The 24,350-nt window shown below is 35.1% G+C and overlaps 1 long non-coding RNA gene across 1 annotated transcript in view; it reads right to left on the reverse strand.

Annotated features, from left to right (window-relative positions):
- The window catches only part of LOC129221243 (uncharacterized), a 41,944-nt gene that overhangs the window by 16,633 nt on the left and 961 nt on the right, over window positions 1–24,350 (reverse strand). Inside the window, exon 2 of the long non-coding RNA XR_008580489.1 lies at window positions 434–557. This is a non-coding gene — a long non-coding RNA (uncharacterized LOC129221243). The remainder of the gene's footprint in view (window positions 1–433; window positions 558–24,350) is intronic.

Raw genomic sequence — 24,350 nt, forward strand, 5'->3', positions numbered from 1 at the left:
TCATTTACATAAAAGCGATCTGATTCGCCTTTTTATCAGTTCAACATGTAAACTGCCAAATTTGTAGTAATACTTCCACAATCTCTATTCAGAAAATACATGTTACATTTCTTTTGTTGAGCAGTGTCCTGAGAGAATAATTACTAGATTACGAATTTTTCTAGTTAATTTAATGAAAACATCTTTTGTCAAAGATATGTACTTCCTGAAGACTAAATTTACGCTTTCAACTTTTCATAAATGCACATGAATAAAACTTTGGCAGACAGTATTTTATCCAAAAGGTTTTAATACATAGGCCACGTTCAACATGTAATGTTAGATTTCAAAATTTTTTTTAAAATTCTAGCGTGATACAACAAAATGTTTTCTTACAATACAATGAAGTACAATAATGAATGGTCTCTTTCATAGGGATGATGAGATGGCCTACCTATATAGAAAGCAGTTCAGCATTTGAAAATCACTCGCACCGAATCTCCCAATGTCTACGAAGCAATGAACAGTTTCACACAGCTGTATTTCACGTGAACCAGCACCTACACACAGTAAAACAGCTGAAAAGATTTAATAGTAATTAACAATAGGAAAACAAGTTATTATAAAGTTGTTTAAAACATTCATATTCAAAACACACTAAATATCTAGCCGGGAAACCAGGCAGATTTATATGAATATTATAAGCAGAAGGCAGGTGTATGTTGAACATGCGGTTGATTCTCTGCCAAATGAACCGTCTTTTACTGCGGTTATTCCGTTACAGACTCAAAGGCGATAACCGAATTTCTGAAAAGTTGTATTTTTTTATTTTTCTTGAAAAGTTTTCCTACTTAGAGCGAAAAACTTATTAATGCCCTTTTAAGAGCGCTTTTTGACATTATTAAAGCTTTCTAGTCAGGAACTGGATTTTTAAGCCCTCTCTTAAACTCAGAAAATTTTCTTTTTGGACCATAGAAAAAGACTAAATCTAACCATATCTCCCTCTGAAATTTTGCTGTCCTCGCCACTGCTCCTAAACAGGAAATAATCACCTTCAGTCACCATGACTAGTATTACACCATATAAGAGAATAAGTTATGCTAGACAAAATAAATATACGTGTGTATTCAACAACACGCTGGCGCTAAAATTATTCGTAGAAAATAACGGAATCGGTACGAAAACAAAATAGTGTCTCCCAAAAGTGTTTGTACACCTACGACTTTCAATGAAATAAGACCCAATCCATTGGTTAGAATTAATATTTTGGAATAGGTATTTAATTATAAGATCTATGATCAATTTTCCACAAAACTACATGAAATTTTTAAAAAAATATTAAAACTTAATTTTTTTTAAATTAAAAACCAAAAAGTGCCGAAAATTTTATCTCACAAAAGTTTTTGTACACATTAAAAAAGGTGTATATATTATAGAATAATCTAACTTTTCATTAAGTTATTATTTAGTAGAATATCTTACAGTATCAACAACACCTTTTAAACGTCCGGGTACAAATTTCATTCTTTTTTCTTTCTTTTTTTTTTGCGTAATTTCTGAGTAAGTGTTCAACCATACTTCAAGTCTTAATGTTTCTAACTCTATTTTCGTTTCATAGCCGTATTTTCGTAATCTAGACTCCAGATATCTCTAAATATGTTACATTAAGTTCAAATATGGAGATTGAAGGGGTATTTTCTAAACTTTATGACAATTTTTGAGGCACTAGATGCAAACGTTGAAAACATGTGCCTCTTATCGTTATCTTGATAAAAAACTAAGTTGTTTCGAATAACCAAATTTTTGGCTAAGAGCTTAAAATTGGTTTTTAAAATATTAAAATGAACATCATGATTCATTATTTCATCAAAAAATTCCAAACTACCAAGTCCTGATGCTGATATGCACCCTCATACAAGAACACTTCACTGTCCTGATTAACTGGTCCAACTAAGTTCTAAAAAGATTAAGCCCCTAATTTTTTCTTCTATTTACAATTGTACAACAATTTAACCAAAAATGTTGAATTAATTTTTATCTGTAAGTAAGACGTAATTCCAAAATGTTTTGAGCTTATTTATCATTGATTTAGCGACGAAAAGTGTAAGCTTTCTGTTTTTCGCACGGCCAAGAAAATTTTTTTGGGAGGAGGTCCCATTTAATCTAGCTAATCAGAGAACTCGGCGAACAATTTTAGGGGAAAATTAAATATAAAAATTTTAATTTAACTCTGCAGAAACTTTTACAGCACTCAAATGTGTATTTTTCATAAATTTTTTAACTGTAAATCTCCAATCACGCTTTGCCAACTTTGCCGGTTGACCTTTTCTTACCTTGTTTTCGGTTTGATTCTTTTCTTTAAAGCATTTTATTAAGCAGTTAAATAATTTAGAGACATTTCAAACCAATTTACCACTATTGTGAGGAAAAAATTCAAATTTCGAATGGTGGTTGTGGTTTTTTACGAATACCAGCCATTTTAAAGTAATAAACACAATATTAAGGAATAAGTAAACAAAAAATTAAAGCTAAGTGACTTTTAAGGGTTAACACAATGCAAAAATAATAAAAAAAAGTACATATGACAATTTTAATCATGAATTTATTCGAAAATATTTGAGTGTACAATGACTTTTGTGGCATATTATTACTCTGTCTCTTCGTGTTTTGATCCATTTCAAAAAGAAGATCCGTCAATATTTTGAAAAAACTACAGGGTTTTATTTAGAATGACATAGGAATGATGTGAAAAAATATTGGACTTCATATTCGAATTCAGTTTTGCGTTATTTCGATTTTACTAAAAAATTTCAAAGTGTACGAACACTTTTAGGAGCCACTGTAAGTGGAAATGAGTAACAGCATCTCGTCACCTCTGTATTCTTCCGCTGTTGCTAACTGTTTGAAAAGCAAGTAGTCGAAGATCATTTACAAATGCACCTATCCCCTTGCAATTATAAATTCTCCCCTTTCTGAATTATTATTTTCCTCTGACTACCCAACACCTGTGGACTTGATATAACAACCTTTAGTCAGCATGACACTCGTATTACCCAATATATCACCCAACTGCAGAAAATAATGGAATTAGTATGATGACAAAATAAGTGGGAATTAGTAACAGTATCTCATCAACTGCACAATATGAATACAAAATACCTTGAATATGATAACTTGATTCGTGAAAGTAACACTGATTTGCCGCAAAGAACGTGTAAACATGCCTTTTGGAATATTAGAATACCTGATGATAGTCAAAAAAGAAGGATCAAAACTTGACGCCTCACGAGTAAGGTATATGAAAGACGAAACAGAAACCTTCTACAACTAACCGTTTTTGTGGTATGAAAAATACATATGCTCACAAACACACAGATACAAACGTTATGACAAAACTCATTGAAATGGATTCGGGCAACGATTTGTACAAAATATATGTTTGGTTGCTTACAAATTTGCTCGGGTAAATAAGTACACACAGACTTTGTGAAAAAAAAGTCCAAATTTGTTTAGAGTTAGATAAAAATGAAATTGAAGTTGAAACTTTAGTGACAGTTTCTCATGACAACAATATACTGCTTTTCTTTGTATAAGGAAATAAAAGCGACTACTCCTTATGAAATCCGAAAAGTGTAAAAAACTAATGTGGAAGAATTTTCCGGGAGCCCCAATTATCTCGGATTTTCAAAACTCTACTGTAATTAATTCTGGAATGATAACACTGCATCATGGAATGGATGACTGGGGCTTCTTTTGTAATAAATGCATAGGGTTTTCTCCTGAACCAAAAGTACTTTCTGTGACTGTCAGTAAGAGTTCATTGATAAGGATAAATGCATTAAAAGACTCAATAATAAGGAAAAATGGCTGACGTAAGGGACTATAGAAAACAATCTGTTAAAAAATGGCTGTACGACTCCTACTCAAAAGAAGATTATTGAGAATTTTCTTGAACTGTACTAACTGAATTAGATTTACTGTACCTAGAGCACCATACTCAATGGAAGTTAAAAATCTTGTACTATTTTAAAATATAGATTTTTAACCACTAGTTCACCATCACTTCAGTAGAAGATATTGGATTGCAAAAGAAATGGTATTTTTGCAGAACGTGTTTATTTAAAACCTTAGATGATAACTTCTATACTTTAGAATACACTAATGATTTTAATTTAATGAAATCTAAATTATCATAATTCCAATATAAAAAGATTGATGAAGAAGTATGTAAAATTGCAAGCCGCTTTTTGACAATCAAGTGACACACTTGAATAGAAGACAATTGATAAAGCTGTTCAAGAAGTGAATGAAAAAATAATGCTGCAAAGTACCTGAGATTATGCCTAAAAATATCATAAATTTGACGATTTCCTAACTTTTGATAAGCTTCATTAACTGAAAAAAAGGATGAATTTACCCGATTGTGTTTTGTCATGCAAAACATGGAAATCAAACAAATCTCCAAGTTTTGGGAGAATTATCAGGAAGCACTTAAATTTATTGAGGGAAGAGTTATTAATAATCTAGCTGAAAGGAATTAACGAAAAAATAATAACCATTGAAAAGCAGTTTTAATTCTTGTCGCAGGTTGTCGAAAAGCAATGCTGCACTAATACTGATAGCAAAAAATAGTTTGGTAGGTACTAGCACATCCATTAGTGATTAAAACTTAATTAGGAAGGTATCATAATTTTCAACAAACAAAATGCTATATCTATACATATAATAAAACAAGATGTTTGTGTGTGTGTGTGTGTTTGTGGCGCGCTTCCTGGGAAAACGGTAAGGCCTAGAAAGATAAAATTTGGTACACAGGTGCAGTTTTTGCTGAAAATGTGCACCTCAGGCTTCGATTTTTGATATTTTAATTAGAAAAAAAGTTATTTAATGTTTTATGTTATTTTTAGCACTTTTTAGTACTTTTGACCTCACAGATCCCGAACCAATCGCGCCAGACGGATATTTTTTGTACTATTGTGTAGGAAATTTAATTTTAAATGTGATGAATGAAAAAATTTTGAAGATAGAGCAATTTTGGAACAAATCTGATATACCCCCCTCTTGGCGACTTTTTCCTGTTGGCGCCAAAAAAGCGTCGCCAAGAAAACTATGTATGACGTCATATGTCATACATCGTTCTTAGCGATGCTTTTTTAGCGCCAACAGGAAAAATTCAAATTATGTCATTAATTATTTAATGAAATTAATGCATTAATTTTTTTCCGTTGTTTCTCCGGGATACGAGCCCTCGGTCTCATAGTACTTTCGTAATGAGACCCCTGCCTCGGTCTCATTACGAAAGTACTATGAGACCTCGGGCTCGCCAGTTATCCCTCCGACTTTTAATATACATCAGTCGGATATAAGTCACAGATCTCCTCCGTTCAGTATACAATAAAGTCACAGATTTTATGTGAAATTAACACCACTTTTGTGCTACAAAAATGCCAACCAGACCAAAATACAAACTACCAGAAACACACTAAAAACACAATAATTCGAAATATGTTCACTTACCTTTTTTACTTTTCTTTTACTTCCTCACGTGAGGCAGTGCACATATGTTCCGCTCTTAGGAATATTTGTTCGGATTTTAATTCAATGTAATTTAATATTTCTTCATTAATATAATTTCGCCAATCGGCTAAAGTTTGTGATGAAAAAAAATATTGACTTTCAATATCAGCAGTTTTGGTCCCAATTAAAATCTCATATGTTATCAAAAAAATCTCTATTTTCAACTTGCTAGAACTAAACCATGACCCACTCCTGATCGTTGCTTCTTTTCCACAAACAACACCCCTATAACCTTTCTACAAAAAAAAATTAACCCATCTGAACATTTTTTAGTTTTTTTAATTTTCATAACAGAATTACATCTAGAACATAACATTTCATTCTTAAGTAGACCAATTTCCCTTAAAAATTCTAAAAAAACCTCTTTATTTTCAATTAGTTTAAATATAAAAAATCTATTTAGGACTCCGGTACGTCCAAACGTTGGACGACCTGACGAAAAAGAAAAAGAAGATTCATTCAAAAATTTCAATTGATACATTTGGACAACATCACAAACCGAACTCATAATTAAAATAGAAAATTCAACTAAATTAACATTAAAAAACAACAAGAAAAAGAATACTCTAAAATAAAGTTTGAATTGAAACTTTATTTTAGAGTATTCAACTTAAAATCTCCCTAAGAGCGAAACATATGAGCACCTACTTCCTACCACACATACACGTGCAAAAAGACAAACTTCGAGAAACTACTTTCCAGCGTTCAAGTTGCAAAACCAGGGTTGCCAAGTTATCGCCTTATTGGCGATTTTCGTATCGAGCGAAAAATTAAAATCTCGCCAAGAGGGGGGGCATATCAGAGGAGAGCCGCAATTTTTGTATTTTTTATAGATTTTTGAAAAAACCTTTATTTTACATTTTTTTCTGGGTTTAGTTTTTTTCGAAACCCATCCTGCGACAAGTATTGAACCTTCAATTCTAAAATTTTAGTTGGTAATAGTAAAAACATTCCGCCCCTTTCAGAAGAAAAAAATTTTGAAAAATACGCAATAGTTTTTTTTTTTTTACAATTTTTTTAATGGCAGAACACAACGCGCGCTGTTCGCTTGCCGGCTGAGTTCTGAGTTTACCTCATCACGTGATCCAACTGAAATCGTTTGCCTTCTCTTCACCTTTTTTTTTTTTTTTTTTGCAAGAGCTACTTTTTGAACACTACGGGGAATATAGAGATTTTATTTTTGAGGGCTATTTTGATTAAATAAATAAAGTCAGCGATTTTTTGCATGATCTTTGTTTCTGTCACGAATTGACGGTTAGGTTAGGTAGATACAGAGATAGAGGTTGAGTGGACAAAAAATGTTTTTGTGTTTTCGAATTAATACTTATATAAATAAAAAAAGATTGTACTGTCAGGAGGTAGATATGCGCAGATCGTATAGATTGATAGATAGACAATTATAGAGTTCAATATAGCAGATGGACAGCAAGAAAGAGGCATGCCCGTCATTTAAGGAATTTCAACGGGGTGTCAGTGCTTCCCTCCCCACACACACCATGACTTTGAAAAAACAATGCTTTTACATAAGAGTGGAAGTGCTTTTTGTTATTTTTCGACAAAATTTGCATGAAGAGTACGTCGTACCCCCTCCTTTAAAAATATTCCAAACGACGGAACTGGAGATAGATCTAAAAAATATTTTATTCAAACTACTAATAATATACATAGATATAGATTGATTGATTGATACCACCACGAAATTTGTTTAAGCAGCCGCCGAAGGCGGCAACATCGGTGTAAAATGGCGAATGATAATATTGAGAAAAAAGAGAAAAACATTGATTAATACCGTCGCTAAATTGTCTAAGCAGCCGCCGAAGGCGGCAACTCTGGCGCAAAAAGGCGAATGGCATAAAAAGGCGGACCAGCTGGTCGCCGCAGGCGGCTAGTATTTAAATGAAACAAAGTTGTATTGCTAGCTTAGCCTTTTTCGTTTTTTGTTGCATTTATTGTGTAAAAACAAATCATTACCAAAATTTGAGGATCTTGAGCTACCGCTAAAAGTGAAAATTATGAGCTCAAACTTTGCAATAAATCAAACCAAATATAGGAGGAAAAAAATCCATAAAAATCAGAATTAAAAAAAAAAAAAGGCAATTTTTGCACCATCCTAAAGTATATGCATCAGTCCGAGCTCTATTGTTTGGGTTTGAATTCTGGTAAATGACTTTTTCATGGCTTTTCCTCAGCGTACGAACTTAAATGTCTTTTTAAGTCCGAAGTAGTGTTAAATGACTTTTTACAGAATTTACTCTACACCAGGCTTGGAGTGAATTACAACAGAATGTGATTGATTACGATTACAAGCACAAAAATTAAGGGATTACCAATTACAGTTATGCTTCTGAGAAAACACAGTGACGATTGCAATGAATAAAAAATGAAATCAATTATGATTAGGATATGCCGATTAAGATTACAACTTTATAATATCATCCATTTGCAGCAACAACATCATGGTTGACTTTTGATTTTATATCACAGAGATGATCGCAACGGTGATTCCAACTATTGTGTAGTATTAACTTAAAGATTGCACATTTATTTATTATGTTTGAACTACATGGCATTGGTTTTCAAAAAAGGAGAAAACATGGAAGAAAGGTACTCTAGATAATTTAAAGTGCATACGTTACACATAGTAATACATTGAGCGTGTATATTGTATACAAGCATTAGGCACTCTTATCCAAACATGTACAGTGCACATTACATTTGATTAATTTTTCATTATTATTTTGTTTACAACCAAAATTTTAGAGTATTAGAATTTCTGAAAATTGTGTAGCATATATTTCAATATTGTGCTCTCAACCATTTGGTATAACATCAACAAAAGAATTACAGCTATTAAAAAAGGGGTGAACCTTGTATATGATTATTATGCAGAAGAACCACAATGTAATAAAATATGGTAATAATGTAAGTAAAAGATAAGAAAATAAAATGTAGAGTAGATAGATAGATAGAGAAAAGATATACAGTATACTCCCGATTATCCGTGCTAATCACCGGGCGGCGTAGTACGGATAATCGAAAAACACGGATAATCCGAAAAATCATTTAAGCAATATGCAGGGTAACTATTTAAGGGGAAATTAGAAAAAACTATGTATATACTCACACAAACCAGGAACTTTTCTTCGAAATGTATTGCTTAAAAAAAATCGGTGATACATTTTGTTTTCTTTGTTTGTTTAAATTGTTGCGTATGTCCGTACGAATTTTTCTTACTGCAATTATTTCTCCGTAATCGTAACTTCTTTCACTCATGTAATCCAATAAATGTTCTACAGATTGTACAGCAGTAGAATGGGAAATTGTATTTTCTTCATGTTCTTCATCTTCGTTTTCGGTATCATCACTTGCGTTTGATTCCGTAACAAGTTCAATTATATTTTCGTCAGTTAGACATTGGAATCCTGATTCACATTCGTCGCTTTTAAACCACTTTTCGACATTTTCAGCGTCAACGGATTCGAAACCTTCGATTTCTTTAACTTCCTCAATGATGTTATCGATATTATCGATAACATCATGGAAGCTTTAGAAAAGTGTGATTCCGAAATGATGCACGGATAATTCGCAGACCGGATAATCCGCACACGGATAATCGGGAGTATACTGTATAAGAAAATAAGAGTATAATAAAAGACTTGAAAATTTATAAAAATATTTTTAAAGTGCGTTTAAGCAGAGCTAATAGTGCTGCAAAGCCGTCTGTTTTAACTCATTCTTAGAGAAGTGAAAAATTGCCAGCAGTGCGTTGATCTGGAGCAGATGACGCAGAAATTGAAATTATAAATTTGCTAATATTTTTAATAAAACAGTACACATAAGAAATGGGTGTTTGATACCAAGAAGTTTTCAGAATCAATTTCATGATCATTTGATAAGCTGTTTACATATGCTTTGATTTCACTTTCGATTTAATCACTTATTAAAGAATTTGCACTTTTATAAGAACTAAAATTTTGAACTTAACCTAGGTACATTAAAAAAATAAAGATGGACATAATAAATTTTGGCATGAGTCCCACTGTTTAGCAATTAAAAAAAAAATCATGAAGCAGTGAAACACATTATTCTCACCTTAAAAAGGTAGTGCTAAACACACAGATATTCGTAAATTTTAAAATTATATAAAAATACTTCATTGACGTAATGAAACGTACATGTAATAAACTTTAAACTGTACTCATTCAAATTTTCAATTCAGAAAACAAAAGATACTCACTATAGTTTTCTCATTAGCAAGCGAACGAAATAGTTAATGGAAAACGGTTGACTACCGTTTTACTAGCGTCATGCAATCTTTGAAGAGTAAATTTCAATGCACTAATTAAAAGTTCCTTCGAAAATGATATTTGACAAGAAAAGAAGTTCCTTCACAATCAACACAAAAGACACGACACTCGGACGTATGAAAAAGAAGAAACATCCCGAAAGAGGACACTATAGTTACATAGGAATATCAAGCAAAAGCAAAGGTTGATTTAGCGTGAGGCTGTGGCTATTGCGCCGGTAACTGGCTCAATAGCTCCCCAGCTATTGCGCCGGCATAGCCTCAGGCGTTCATGTTCCCGGCATCTATTACCGGCGTAATAGCAGCAGGGCTATTGAGCCAGCAATTTTTTAAGGCGTAATAGCCACTGGGCTATTGAGCCAGCAATTTTTAAGGCGTAATAGCCACTGGGCTATCGAGCCAGCAATTTTTAAGGCGTAATAGCCAGCAAGCTATTGAGCCTTAATTTCGGATTATTATATCCCAGGGGTCCCAGGGGGGCGGATGCGCCCTTGTCCTTAGGGCTGATTTTGCGGTAAAGTCAGGGTGCCCAAATAAACGGGGCTGGGGGCCTGGGGAAGACTGCGACATTGCAATTTTTATGGGGGGTTTAAGGGGGGTATTTTTTTACTTTAAGGGGGCTCTTGCATTTTGGTGGGGTTAGGGGATGCGCCCTTGTCCTTGGGGCTTTTTGGTGTAAAATCCGGGGTGCCCACCTAAGCAGGGGGGGGGGGGGCATATGGCGCTGACTGCGCCATTGAAATTTTTAAGGGGGTTTGAGGGGTATTTTTCTTACTTTAAGGGGGCTCTTGCATTTCTGAGGGAAATCGTCGCGAAATTTAAGAGGATGCGCCCTTGTCCTTGGGGCTAATTTTGTGGTAAAGTCAGGGTGCCCATCTAAACAGGGGCGGGGGCATGGTGCAGCCTGCGACATTGAAATTTTTATGGGGGGGGGGTTAGGGGGATGCGCCGTTGTCCTTGGGGCTGGTTTTGGGGTAAAGTCACGGGTGCCCACCTAAGCGGTTGGTGCATGGCGCTGACTGCGCCATTGAAATTTTTAGGACGGTTGGAGGGGTATTTTTCTCACTTTAAGGGGCTCTTGCATTTCGAGGGGGGGGGTCTTCGCGAAATTTAAGTGGGTGCGCCCTTGTCCTTGGGGCTGATTTTGGGGGTAAAATCCGGGGTGCCCACCTAAGCAGGGGGGTGCATGGCGCTGACTGCGCCATTGAAATTTTTAGGGGGTTTGAGGGGTATTTTTCTTACTTTAAGGGGTCTCTTGCATTTCGAGGGGGGGTCTTCGCGAAATTTAAGGGGATGCGCCCTTGTCCTCGGGGCTGATTTTGGGGGTAAAGTCGGGAGTGTCCACCTAAGCAGGGGGGGGGCATGGCGCAGCCTGTGACATTGAAATTTTTATGGGAGGTTTTAGGGATATTTTTCTCACTTTAAGAGGACTCTTGCACTTTGGGGGGGGGGGGATCTTCGGGAAATTTAGGGGGATGCGCGATTGTCCTTAGGTTTGATTTTTGGTTAAAGTCAGGGATGCCCATTTAAGCGGGGGGGGGGGGGCATGGCACAGACTGCGCCATTGAAATTTTTAAGGGGGGTTGAAGAGTATTTTTCTCACTTTAAGGGGGCTCTTGATGCACTTCGGGGGGAAGTCTTCGCGAAATTTAAGAGGATGAGCCCTTGTCCTTGGGGCAGATTTTTGGGTAAAGTCAGGGTGCCCACCTATACGCGGGGGGGGGGGGGGTATAGCGCAGACTGCGCCATTGAAATTTTGAGTTGCAGTTTGAGGGATATTTTTCTCACTTTAAGGGGGTTCTTGCATTTCGAGGGGGGGATTTATGGCGATGTGCCCATGTCCTTGGGGCTGGTTTTGGGGTAAAATCAGGGGGCGCCCACCTAAGCGGCCGGGGCATGGTGCCGACTGCGCCATTGAAATTTTTAAGGGGGGTTGAAGGGTATTTTTCTTACTTTAAGGGGATCTTACATTTCGAGGGGGGGTCTTCGCGAAATTTTGGCTGATGCGCCCTTGTCCTTAGGGCTGATTTTGTGGTAAAGTCAGGGTGCCCACCTAAACGGGGCGGGGGCCTGGTGAAGACTGCGACATTGAAATTTTTATGGGGGTTTAAGGGGGGTATTTTTTTACTTTAAGGGGGCTCTTGCATTTTGGTGGGGTTAGGGGGATGCGCCCTTGTCCTTGGGGCTGATTTTGGGGTAAAATCCGGCGTGCCCACCTAAACAGGGGGGTGCATGGCGCTGACTGCGCCATTGAAATTTTTAGGGGGGTTTGAGGGGTATTTTTTTACTTTAAGCGGGCTCTTGCATTTCGGGGGGTTAGGGGGATGCGCTCTTTTCCTTGGGGTTAGTTTTGGGGTAAAGTCAGGGGTGCCAACCTAAGAGGAAGGGGGGAGCATGGCGCTGACTGCGCCATTGAAATTTTTAGGGGTGTTTGAGGGGTATTTTTCTCAATTTAAGCGGGCTCTGGGAGCATTTCGGAAGGAAGTCTTCGGGAAATTTAAGAGGATGCGCCCTTGTCCTTGGGGCTGATTGTGGGGTAAAGTCAGGGTGCTCACCTAAGCGGGGAGGCATGGCGCAGACTGCGCCATTGAAATTTTTATGGGGGTTTGAGGGGTATTTCTCTCATTTTAAGGGCACTCTTGCATTTTGAAGGGAGGGGAGGATCTTTGCGAAATTTAGGGAGATGCGCCCTTGTTCTTGAGGCTGGTTTTGGGCGTAAAGTCAGGGCTGCGCCATTGAAATTTCTGTGGGGATTGAAGGGTATTTTTCTCACTTTAAGGGGGTTCTTGATGCATTTCGGGGGGAAGTCTTCGCGAAATTTAAGAGGATGCGCCCTTGTCCATAGGGGGTGTGGGTATCCCTGATATCTACTATTGTGAACAATTTAAAATTGGTTTCGTGTATTGCAAAGGAACTTTTTACGAGAATTCAACGTCTATCTGTTTTCAGTTCAATTTTAATTTTCACGTGCGAGATGGAATTAAGGCAGTCACATATGGAAACCTTAGAAATTCATCCGTATGTTTCAGGGCTACGGAGTCGGAGTTTGGCTGATTTTGGGGTAAAATCATTGGTGCCCACCTAAACAAGGGGGGGGGGGGGCATGGTGCAGAATGCGCCATTGAAATTTTTTGGAAGGAGTTCAGGGGTATTTTTTCATTTTTAGGGGGGCTCTTACATTTCTGGGGGGCTTCGGGAAATTTAGGGGACGCGCCCTTCTCCATAGGGAGTGTGGGCACCCCTGATATCTACTATTGTGAAAAAATTAAAATTGGTTTTGTTTATTCCAAAGGAGTTTTTCACGAGAATTCAACATCTGTATCTGTTTTCAATTCAATTTGAATTTTCTCTTGTGAGATGGAATTAAGGCAGTCACACTGGGGGGGGGGGGGGAGGTCATGGCGCTGACTGCGCCATTGAAAGTTTTAGGGGGGATGTTTTAAATATTATTTTTCACTTTCGGGTTCTCTTGCTTTTGGGGGGGATTTTCACAATTTTTAGGGGGATGCCCTCTTTCTTAGGGTGGGTGGGCACCCCTGGTAAAGGAGATGGAGTCGTTACTCAAAAGTTTTAAATTTACAAATGTCTGGAGTTGGGAGTCGTTTTTACCTCCAAGTTCACAACTTTCCCATCTTGTGGAGTCGGAGTCGAACTGATTTTGGGGGTAAAGGATTTGAAGTTGATACTCTAAGGTTTAAAATTTACAAAAATCGGATTCAGAGTCTATAATTTTTCCTTTAAGGCCACAACTATCTCATTGCTAGTGTAGGATGGATTTTGGGTTAAAAGAGTCGGAGTCGGTTACTCGAAGAGGCCTTAAGATTACAAAGGTCGGAATCGGAGTAAGTCATTTTCGCTTCAAGTCCGCAACTCCGTCATTGCATGTGTGGAGTCAGAGTCGGTGCGCGAATGTTTTAAATTTACTGAAGTTGGATCCGGAGTCTGTCATTTTCCCTCCTAGTCCTCATCAACTCTCCCACTGCTAGCGGAGTCGGAGTCGGACTGATTTTGGTTATGCAAAAGAGTCGGAGTCAGTACTCTAAGGTTCTAAGATTTACAGATTCAAAAGTCGAAATCGGAGTCAGTCACTTTCCCTCTAAGTCCGGCGCAACCCGGCCCTTTGCTTGTGGAGCCCCTGACTGATTTTAGGGCAAAGGAGTCGGAATTAAAGCAGTGGCGGATCCAGACGACCCTTTTAGGAGTGGCGAATGACTAATGCATGTGGGCGGGGGGGGGGGGGAGAGACTAACGAAAATAAAATTTTAAAAAGTTTAATATAAGTAAGAGTGTTTTTGGGCTCTCTACCAAATATTTTTATTCAGAACGCATTTTCAGACGTTCTTTGGTAGTTAATAGAAATATGAGGTGTTTAAAGGACCCTCTCCGAAAAAATTTGGAAATTTCAGGGTATATTTTCAAAAATAGAATTGTTTGCCATCTTTGGTGACTTGAAGGAAAAGGATCAGATTCAGAAATTCTCTCTTTTTGCGTTTTGATATTAGACAGCAGAAATGCAATTTCAGAAATCTAAAATGATGCAAAGCAAGAGGTTTCGGGGGCTTTCACCCGGAAAAAAATCGCAATTGAAGTCCCCTAAAAGCGCAGTTGAGGACATCTTTGAAGACATAGCAAAAGACATGTAGTTCAGAACTTTTCCCCAGGAATGTTACGATGTAGGAACTTCTCCGGAAATTTTTCGAAGGTGAAGTCCTGAAAACGCAATTGTAGGTCATCTTTTATGACATTGGAAAAAGCAAAGCGGTTCGGAACTTTCCACCAGAAATTGTTCGAAATTGGAGTCCTAAAACTGCTCTTGTTTACCATCTTTGATAGCATTAAGGGAAGGGATGGCATCGGGAGCTGTCCCTCAATTTTTCGATAATAAAGCTTCAAACATGCAGTGTTAGAGGGTCTTCATCGATGTTCCCCCGAATTTTTTTCGGAATTGAAGTCTCTAATAAAACGTAATTTAAGACCATCTTTAAAGACATTGACCAAAGGCATGAAGTTTAAAACTTTCCCCCGGAAATATTTAATATTAAAGTTTTAAAAGCAGCCCAGATTTTATTGTGATGTCAGGAAGTGGTAAGGTTTTAGTCTTCCCGTTTAAGTTTTTGTAAACTAGAGTCTTCTTCGAAATTGAGACTGCAAAAATTCCAAAATTTTGATAACATTTTAGAGTGACTCTCCCCTAGAAATTTTTTGCAATTGAAGTCGCAAGAATAGTTGTAGGCGTTTTTTTGTGATGTATTTGGGGGGGGGGGGGGGGATCTTCCGGACTGTACCTTTTCCCCCTGTGGATCGGGCACTGAGTTGAAGGTTCTAAATTTCCGGAACCAGATTCGGTTATTTTCCGATGGAATATCGGTTATATTATAAGGAGAAAAAAGGCAATTTAGATATCAGAAACGCAAATAATTTTAGTTCATTCTTTTCAGGAGTTTTACTTTTTGTCAAAGAAAAAATTCCAATAAATTTGAGTTAGGGTTTAATCTTCCAAACGGGCAATCCCATCCATTCTTTAAGGAGTAGGGACTTTATATAGCAAGTGCGAAAAGGAAAATGTATGTTGCAAGTAAAAATAAGATCGTTTTCTGTCATTGAGTACTGCCATTTGGGGAGCCAATGTAGTGGTCAGTGGCGGTCCTAGATTTTATGGGGGCCTCTGGGCGAAGACTTTTAGCGGGGCTTCCAGCTAAAAAATATTAATCAATGTATAATTATAGGGATGACCATCGCAAGAGTAATGTCATCCCCCCTCCCGACTACGAACGAGACCCCTCACATTCGTTAGAATAATAAAATTCAAGGTTTGCAATACATTATCCTAATGTTCAAAGCTTTCGAGCACTTGAAAATGAAAGTTTTTTTTTCCTTCAAACTTTTCATTTATTTTAGGAACGATTCCTGTTGTTTTTCGGGAGTTGGAGGCTCTCAACAAAGTTGGGTTTCTAAGCTTTAACTTGTTTAGCTATAGGTAAATCCAGGCTTGCAAACAACAATACGTTAATTAAGACAGAGACAAGTGCGGTAGAGGGGTGGGGAGTCAGGAGGAATGGGACAGCTGCATTAATAAGCCGAAGTAAAATGAGAAAAATTAATTTTTAGCTAGTCCGGTAGTGGTAGCAGCTTTAGACCCTCGCTTGACTCAACTCTACATCTATAACATCTACTGGACAAGATGTAGAAATATTTTTTCACTTTATTTCGACTTATATAAATGCAGCTGTTCCACTTCTCCCGCAGTTCAATTCTTCTCGACTCTCCAATAATTATTGTAATTATTAATACGTAAGAAAATCAATCTTTGAGGGGAAAAAACAAAAAACAATAAAAAGTTATCACAAAATTACTTAAGAGTTTAGAAAGGTGATAGGTGAGACTGGATAGTTTTCCCTGGATGTTCTGTATCTAACAGTATAAGAAGTATTAACCTGGTATACATCAATGACAATCTGGAGGAGATAGGGTTACAGACACACAGATACACGAAGAAGTTAACAGGTTTTAATAGTATAAATGAATAATAATTTTTAACAGGTCCTCTTCGTGGATCATTCTTGATCAGCCTAAAAATAACTGAAATTTACTTCTTTGTCATTGAAGTTTCAAAGATATTCTACCCAACTTTTATACCTCATTCACTAGCTGATTCTGGTAACAGAAGTAAATTTTGGTACCACTTTCAAAAACTTGGGAACCAAACACGGGGGTTCCGCGTTAGGCTGACCGTCTAAAAACATAACTAGAGAATTAACCACTTTCTTCAGAATTATTTTTATCGAATTCATCATGATTTTGTATGATTCATAGAGCTTGATCAGTACGTTTAAAATTTAATTTAATTGCATGAATTAAGAAATATCCATATCACACTCAAACGCATATGCAGCACTTGTGCACAATGTACCACTTCCACTTTTTTTTATGAAAAAGGAAAAAAGGAATGTACTATTAAATTTGCCAGACATTTTATAAGGCTTTCTTCTCACGTTCTAAATTATGTACTACAATATTTCCAATGTACTATGAATAAAACAATAAATTGCGTGCACACAAAGTGGCCCACTGTGTCCCATTTGTGGAGTATAGTTGACCAATCTTTTTTATTTATAGTGAACAAACATAAAGTACTGTTTTGTTAGGTCTTTTTATACAATTCTAATTGAAAGAACACAATGAAAACATTTTCATGAAGTAAAATAACCAAAATGTATGGAAAATACATAAATGATGTGACATATAGAATGCTTTTCTTCAGCAACTATAGTAGGGGCAAACCTAACCTAGCAGCATTGTGAAGGTTATGCAGATTCAAATCACAGCATTATCATGCTGCAGATTATATTTTATTTGCTCCAATTATAGTTTAACTGCTGTTTCAATAAAGTGAACCGACAAAGATCTTATAATACAATTCCAGTGCCTTATATATACCATCTCTAAAAAAATTAGTAATGAACTTATTATTTTATTTATCTAATGCTGTTTTTAAATCTTTTTTAATATCATATAATTTAAATATATGAATTATTAAATTTTATATGAATAATTATTGTACTACTACTACTACTACTGAAATATGAATTATATTCAATATTTTTTTTTCTTTCCAATATTTTCAACTGCTTGTTATAATAACCAGACTTTAATATTTTGCCAATTTTGCACTTTCTGGTTCATTGAATAGCAGTTCACTGTGCCTCATGTAGAAGCATAACAAATTAACAATACTACACCTGTATGCTTGAACGATGTATTTAATTTTGAGGATTTTTTTTCATATATAACTTAGTTTTTGGGTTTAAATGTATATCCATTTAATACCAAAATTATTTTTACAAGATAAATAAGTGCTGGTTCCAGTTTTGTATGTTACGGCTGAGAATCAAGTGCCACAGAATAACTAAAAAGGAAATAATCAGGTTTCCACTAATTCCCTAATTTTTCCAGAAAAAGAAAGTCCACAAAATTCCAGAATATATGAACTACATAATAAAATTAAAGAAATATTCAGTTTTGTTATGCACAAAAAAATAAATAAATAAATAAAATAAAAATTAAAAAATAAATAAAAAGAATAAATTAAAAAAAATAAATAAATAAAAAGAATAAATTAAAAAAAAGACAAAAAGTCCAGACATATAAAACTGAGAAAAGACAGAAGCACACGTTTGCAGTTATAAAAGGTATTTTAATAGCATCACACAAATTTTATTCAGTCTAAAATCTAAATCTTGAAGTTAATAATATTTGATTAGGGAACTCTTGCTGCATCGTCAAACATTCTTTTTTTGTGGTGAAGTATCTGGCTGCTACTCCATATAAAGGGGGAAGTAACATCTAACAACCCTTGTACTTTCTCAAAAAATTTTCCTCAGCCCTTTTATTCAGCTAAAACAAATTCTGCAAGCCTAAAATAAACAAATAACAAGCTAACTAAACTCAAAACTCACAGATCAACTGCACATACTCATATAGGCATCAAAACATGCAGTCAAATATCAAATACCTCATGCTAAATTAATTGGATCATACATTACTAGCCTGGATACCAACAAACCAGGGTTGACAAGATTTTGGACCTCAGGGTAAAAACCTACATTTTTGGAGAAACTGTATTTTGTTAGAAAATATCAAAAAACAGAACAAAATTATGTTTTTATTGAATATTTATTCAATGGTGGACATTCAAGTGCAAATATATACGTAACTTATTTATACAGCTGATTCTAATTTAATTAATAACGTTGAGTTCTTCATTTAAAATTTCAACTTGTATGCATGTTTCTTTTTTCTTTTCATAATAGTAACCAAATTTTTCGACATTTATGCATGGGTGCAAAAGAAAGTATTCAAAATATAGAGCAATAATTGAATTAAATGCAATAAATGACAATTTTTTGTAGTTACAGAATGTATTAAAAATATAAATTTAAAAAAGAAATTGCACAAGTTTTAAAATATTAGTGCAGTGTATTTAATCATCAATTTCTAAATCTCCCTGCTGCATACTATTCAGTATTAAAGACAGCATTCAATTCTCTGCACTTTTTTCAGCAAGATTAAAAAACTACAAAGCCTAAAATAACAAATAATTAACAAATTTAAACATAAGCAATTTCAAAACAGGCAATGCCTTCAAAACTCACAGATCAATCATATTTAGAAAAACAAGCATCAGAGCATTCAGCAAAAAATTTTAAATATTTTACGCAAAATTAACTAAATCAAATTAGTCATAACTAAGAAGAGAAGATTTTGAAAACAAAATTTGTTTTTATCTTATTTGTTATCAGACAAGACGTTTTATCTGGTAAGACACAAATAAGATTTAAAAAAAATAAAAATTAATTTGAATTTTGACCTCTTGAATTCAAATGTTTTTTGCAATCACGAGTGTGTGTGTGTATGTAGGCATGAGTGTTTATGTGTGTGCGAGTTTGTGTGTAGGGAGTATGTGTATGTGTGTAGGCATGTGTGTTTGTGTGCAGGTATGAGTGTGTGTGTATTTGTGTAGGTGTCTGTGTATATGCGTATTGTGTGTATGTATGTGTTTATCTGTGTGTATGCGTTTGTATATGTATTTGTGTATGTATGCGCATGTGTGTAGCATATGGATGCAACCTGGAGACGGTTTTCGCAAGAGGAGCAGTATTGTGAGGAGCCGGTCGACAGTGATGCTGCCGAGGGTGCTGGTGGAAAAATAAAATGATAGGACGCCAAAACAGTCAAGTGAGAACAATAAGCAAAAATTGTTGCTTGCAAAAGAAGTTGACAATGATGTCACGAGAGGCGAAGAAAAACCGAGTTAACAGAAAAAACGTCACACTTACTAGCTCCCTACCCTACCTACTTCGCAAATAAGAAGAGATCATCATCAGTGTGTGAGCTGCTATTGGTTGGCATGTCTGATTCAAATGGATAAAATGCTCAGCTGGTTGATTGATAATATTCAACGATTGAGAGAAATTATAAAAAAAAAAAAAGGTTACTTATGTGTGTGTTTAACTAACTAATCCGATTTTTAAAGTGAAGAGCAGAATTTTACCCAAATGTCAGCCAAGGCGCTAGGAACTATTTCTTTCCCTTGGCATCAGCTTATTTCTCCATTGTCAAGTAAACTTGCATTCAAGTATAGACAATTGTTGGCTGGTGGAAGGTCCATGTCTTCTGATTGAAAGGCAATTTTGCTTCAAGTTTAGGAGTTGCTGGCTGGTTGGGTACAGCCTAGTCAATCCCCCTTACCAGAGGCATTGCCTGATACTACAGATGAAAATATCAGAGATGAAACACTCCATCTGATGGTCCAGTGAAGGCTCCCATGGTGTTGCTCCGTTCCATTGGTACACAAGGGGGGCAGCAACAGCGGTTTTGTCATGAATAGGAAGTTCTTTTTTTTTTTTGTCTGGCTTCCATTTCTTTGGCTTTGTCTGCAGCACATAGATCTCCTTGATCCCGTGAGTTCCACATCAGATAGGGGTTCCGATCTCCTGATTTCTGTTGCAAAGTGAGATAAAACCAATATCATTTATATCAAGTTTAATTATACAATGGTATTTGATTAAACATTGGAAAAGAAGAGGAAGTAAATTACTAGAGTCTTACATTATTACATTAGTCTTAAATTATTAGAATTGTCGTGAAAAGTACATGGTCTAATTAAAGCAGATGGCATACCTTTTCTCATACTGCTATTTATTAAATTAACTACATTATAATTAGCTGTGCTAGACGCTGAAGTCGTGTATGCACTTTTTGTCAAATTTTGACTTACTACTATTGGGTGGTTCTGTGTCACACATTTCATCTGAATACAATATTTTACGGTTATTTGAGGCAGTGAGAAGCAAAGGGATGTAAGTGGCAAAATTAAAATTTGGCAATAATCAGTACAAATAGTAGGTGAACATCACCTCTCTCTTGGGGTAAGAGATTGTACTTGCAGCCGTGGTAGATGCTGCTGTATAGTATGATTTAGGAAAAAAAAATTAATGGAAGCCTCCTAGGCAGTTATTTCTCAACTCTTTTTACGCAAAACTTTAAAATGTCCAGTAACATACTCAACTGCTGATACGGAGTTTGCGCTTAGCATGGCAGTATGTTGTCCCATTGTTCCTCAATACAGCTTCACAACACCGAAATTTCCCGTTTTCGAGACCTAGATTTTTTTAAAAAAAGATAGAGACCTGACCAGTGGCAATAATTTGAAATGCACTAACTTTTGCATAAATATCATTGATAAAGACTAGTTTGTCTTAGTTATGGATTCGATAAAAAAACGCAGTAGTTAAACAATTGGTTTGAAATTAGCACCAGAAACACTTCAACAAAATTCTTCCTCCATTCAAATTATTATTCAGTGCTTCATCTCAACTTTCTGTCATAATGCTTTTATTAAAATTTATAGCGTGAAGAAAATCATTGAGACGAAAGATCTGTTGCCATTTTTTCTTCTCCAATATGAACAAATAAAATTCTGGGTTTTGTTTTAAAGGCTTCTCCTGTAATCGCAGAATTTTAAATGTTTACCTTCTGCGTGTCATTTGACATAAATAATTTTCGAGGTGGACCGTGCAAAGCCGTTTTAAAATGTAATGTTTAAAAATTTGAGAGAAATGAACAATTTGCATACCTTTTTGTACAGGGCGAGGATTCATTAGGGGGACTTGGCAACCAACCTCCTCCTGAACCAGCAGTGAGTTACACACTGCTTACATAGTAATAAACTATGTACTATCACTCGTAGAACATTGAATTTCAATATTTTTTTTTTAAACAAGTTAACAGCATGTAGAATAAAAATTTTAAGAATTGATGGCATAAAAAGTTAAACCATAATGTTGAAACAAACTAAAAAAATAATATAATTCCTTCAAATTTAATGCATATTCAAAGCACAATAAAATTTCAGAATTTGCAATAGACTGTGAAAACTTTGATTTTGAGTTCATAATAGTAATCAAAACACTTGAAGCTTTGGAAGGAAAAATAAAGGGCACTCGCATTAGACAATTGATGCAATTATAACTTAAAAATCAATTTTATTGCTTTGTAATTAGTCAGAGATTTAAGCTTTCTCATTTTTAATTATTGTTATGTAGAACATGTGCATGATTTGTTTTTTTTTAATACTGGTAATTATTTTTATAGTCATCAAAAACTCACAATTACAAATTTCCAGACAATTAGTAGTAAGAAATTCTGAGGGACTTTATATCTGCAAGAAGCTTAGAGAAATCATTTATCATTTATTACTTTACTGTTCAATATAAACATGTTGCATTATAACTTAATAGAGGAGAAAAAACTTAATGTAAAATCTAAATGCAACCCTATTACAATGCTAATGAATAGTTTGGATTGGCACATAATAGTTCGGAATATGTATCCAACCTATTCAGATAATAATTAATATATTTTGTTTCTCAACATGTTTGGAATTGAAATAGGTTCAAATGTTAACTAGCTGTTAGCAATAGCTTATTGTCGATAACTTTTTTTGTTGTCACTTACAGTGGAACCATCTATAATAAAAAAAATTACTTAGCTACGATTGCTTCATAATAAAGAAGAGACTTATAAAATTAAGATTAGAAGTAAGACACATTAAAACGAAAATTATTCAAGAATTGAATGCATTGCCTGCTTATTACAGGAAAATTCTCAAAATATAGCACAATACAAAACCAATTCAAGTTGAGAATCAAGTTTCATAACAGTCCAGGAATAAACTCTAATTACACAGACAAACAATATAGAAAAGCATCAAAAGGTAGTACTATAATAAATTAAAACAAATTTAACAATGGACATCTTTCTGCATACAGGGAAAAAAATCTCAAGAATCAAAACAAATATACTAAACATGAAAAATCCTTGACATATAAGTACACTTGTAAAATGGGGCATTTGTTGTTGCTCACAGCAACAGCTGTTGTTGTTGCTACTTGTGCACACATATTTTTTACCTTGCACTTTTATTTAAAAATTAACGGTGCACTTTTATTTAAAAATTCAGTAATCATCCTTAAACCATGAAAATCAAACATGCAAATTATTTGTCTGAAAGTAATTCAAGAATTACAAGCATGATTGATAGATCTTTTAAAAATTGGTGATTCAATTTCGTTATTTTGAAATTTCAGAATTACATAATTCCTGCAAAAAGCAGAAACTGGCATGAAAAATGATTGCTTGAAACTGTTTTATCACTCAGGAAGTTAAGAATCTGAATAATATGAATGGATTTCAGTTTTACAATCATGATTCAGCCAACAAGTACCAGTATTTTAACAATGTTTAATGCATAAATCATTTTATTCTAGAAAATATACCATATTTTGCCAGTTTTAATTTGGAAATTTTACTCAAATGAAACAGATTTTTTAAACTTGTTTGGGACTTTGTATCAGCAAGAAGCTTTAGTTTTATCTACATTTCTATGTACAAGCAAAATTAGCTCAATGCACGCAGAAAATTTTTTCTGTGTTTACATTAAACCTTTAAAAGTCGCTTAGTAACCCATTTTAAAATAAATATTTGAAGCGTTCGTATTATCATCACATAAATTACGAAAAAATTATCTGACGTGTACATTTTTATGGACTTTCCAAAGATATGAAACACAAAACATTAATGGAAGAGAGCTTGTTCATGCAATTTATGGCTGTTGACTAACTTTCGAACACTCTGGAAAATGCCTAGTGATACAAATACGGAAAAAAAAATTCTAAATTTTAAGTCTCTAGCTCATCGGAGGGCAGGTTAAAAATCAATTACAAAATTCCACAGCAACAACCACACCACAAAAGTTATTAAAAACATGATAAAAATGCCCTTAACGTGCAGAAAACTAAGGTACTTGTTCATCATAGTAAAAATAACACGTAAACTGTATGTTTATTTAAAAATTACATAGCAATATTCACATTCAGGAACGAATGCGATGTTACCGGCAACAAACAAACACAAAAAAAATTAAACTATTACCTACATACTTCAAATTTCTCTTTCAATCGAATTGTGAATTGACCCCAATTCACAATCTTCTTTGCAGCTCGAACTTAAATGAAATTTTGGATAATTAACACTCTTAATTTAATTAATTGCACACACGCTACATACATACGTCCAACAGTCAGGAACTTTCAAAATGGTTCTACGACGTCATACATATCGATTACGATACGATAAAACATGTATATATGCGATACAGGCGCAATAGCGAGTGCTATTGGACCTTAAAATTTAAGGCGCAATAGCCACTTCGTTAGCGTGACAACAACGAGACTCGGTCACAGTTATAAATCGTTTCACTTCAGTTTTATTTTGCCCCTAAGCAGTTGATTAGTTGATTGGAGCACGTGATCATTAGCTGTCAAGTGATTAACTAACCGGTCGCTACCGGGACAGTATTCACATGACGTCACTGCGGGTAAAAACCCCTCACTGCAGTGCATTGTGGGAACTGTAGCAGACGAAATCC

The sequence above is a fragment of the Uloborus diversus genome, chromosome 4 (assembly GCF_026930045.1).
Source record: "Uloborus diversus isolate 005 chromosome 4, Udiv.v.3.1, whole genome shotgun sequence".
NCBI lineage: Eukaryota > Metazoa > Arthropoda > Arachnida > Araneae > Uloboridae > Uloborus > Uloborus diversus.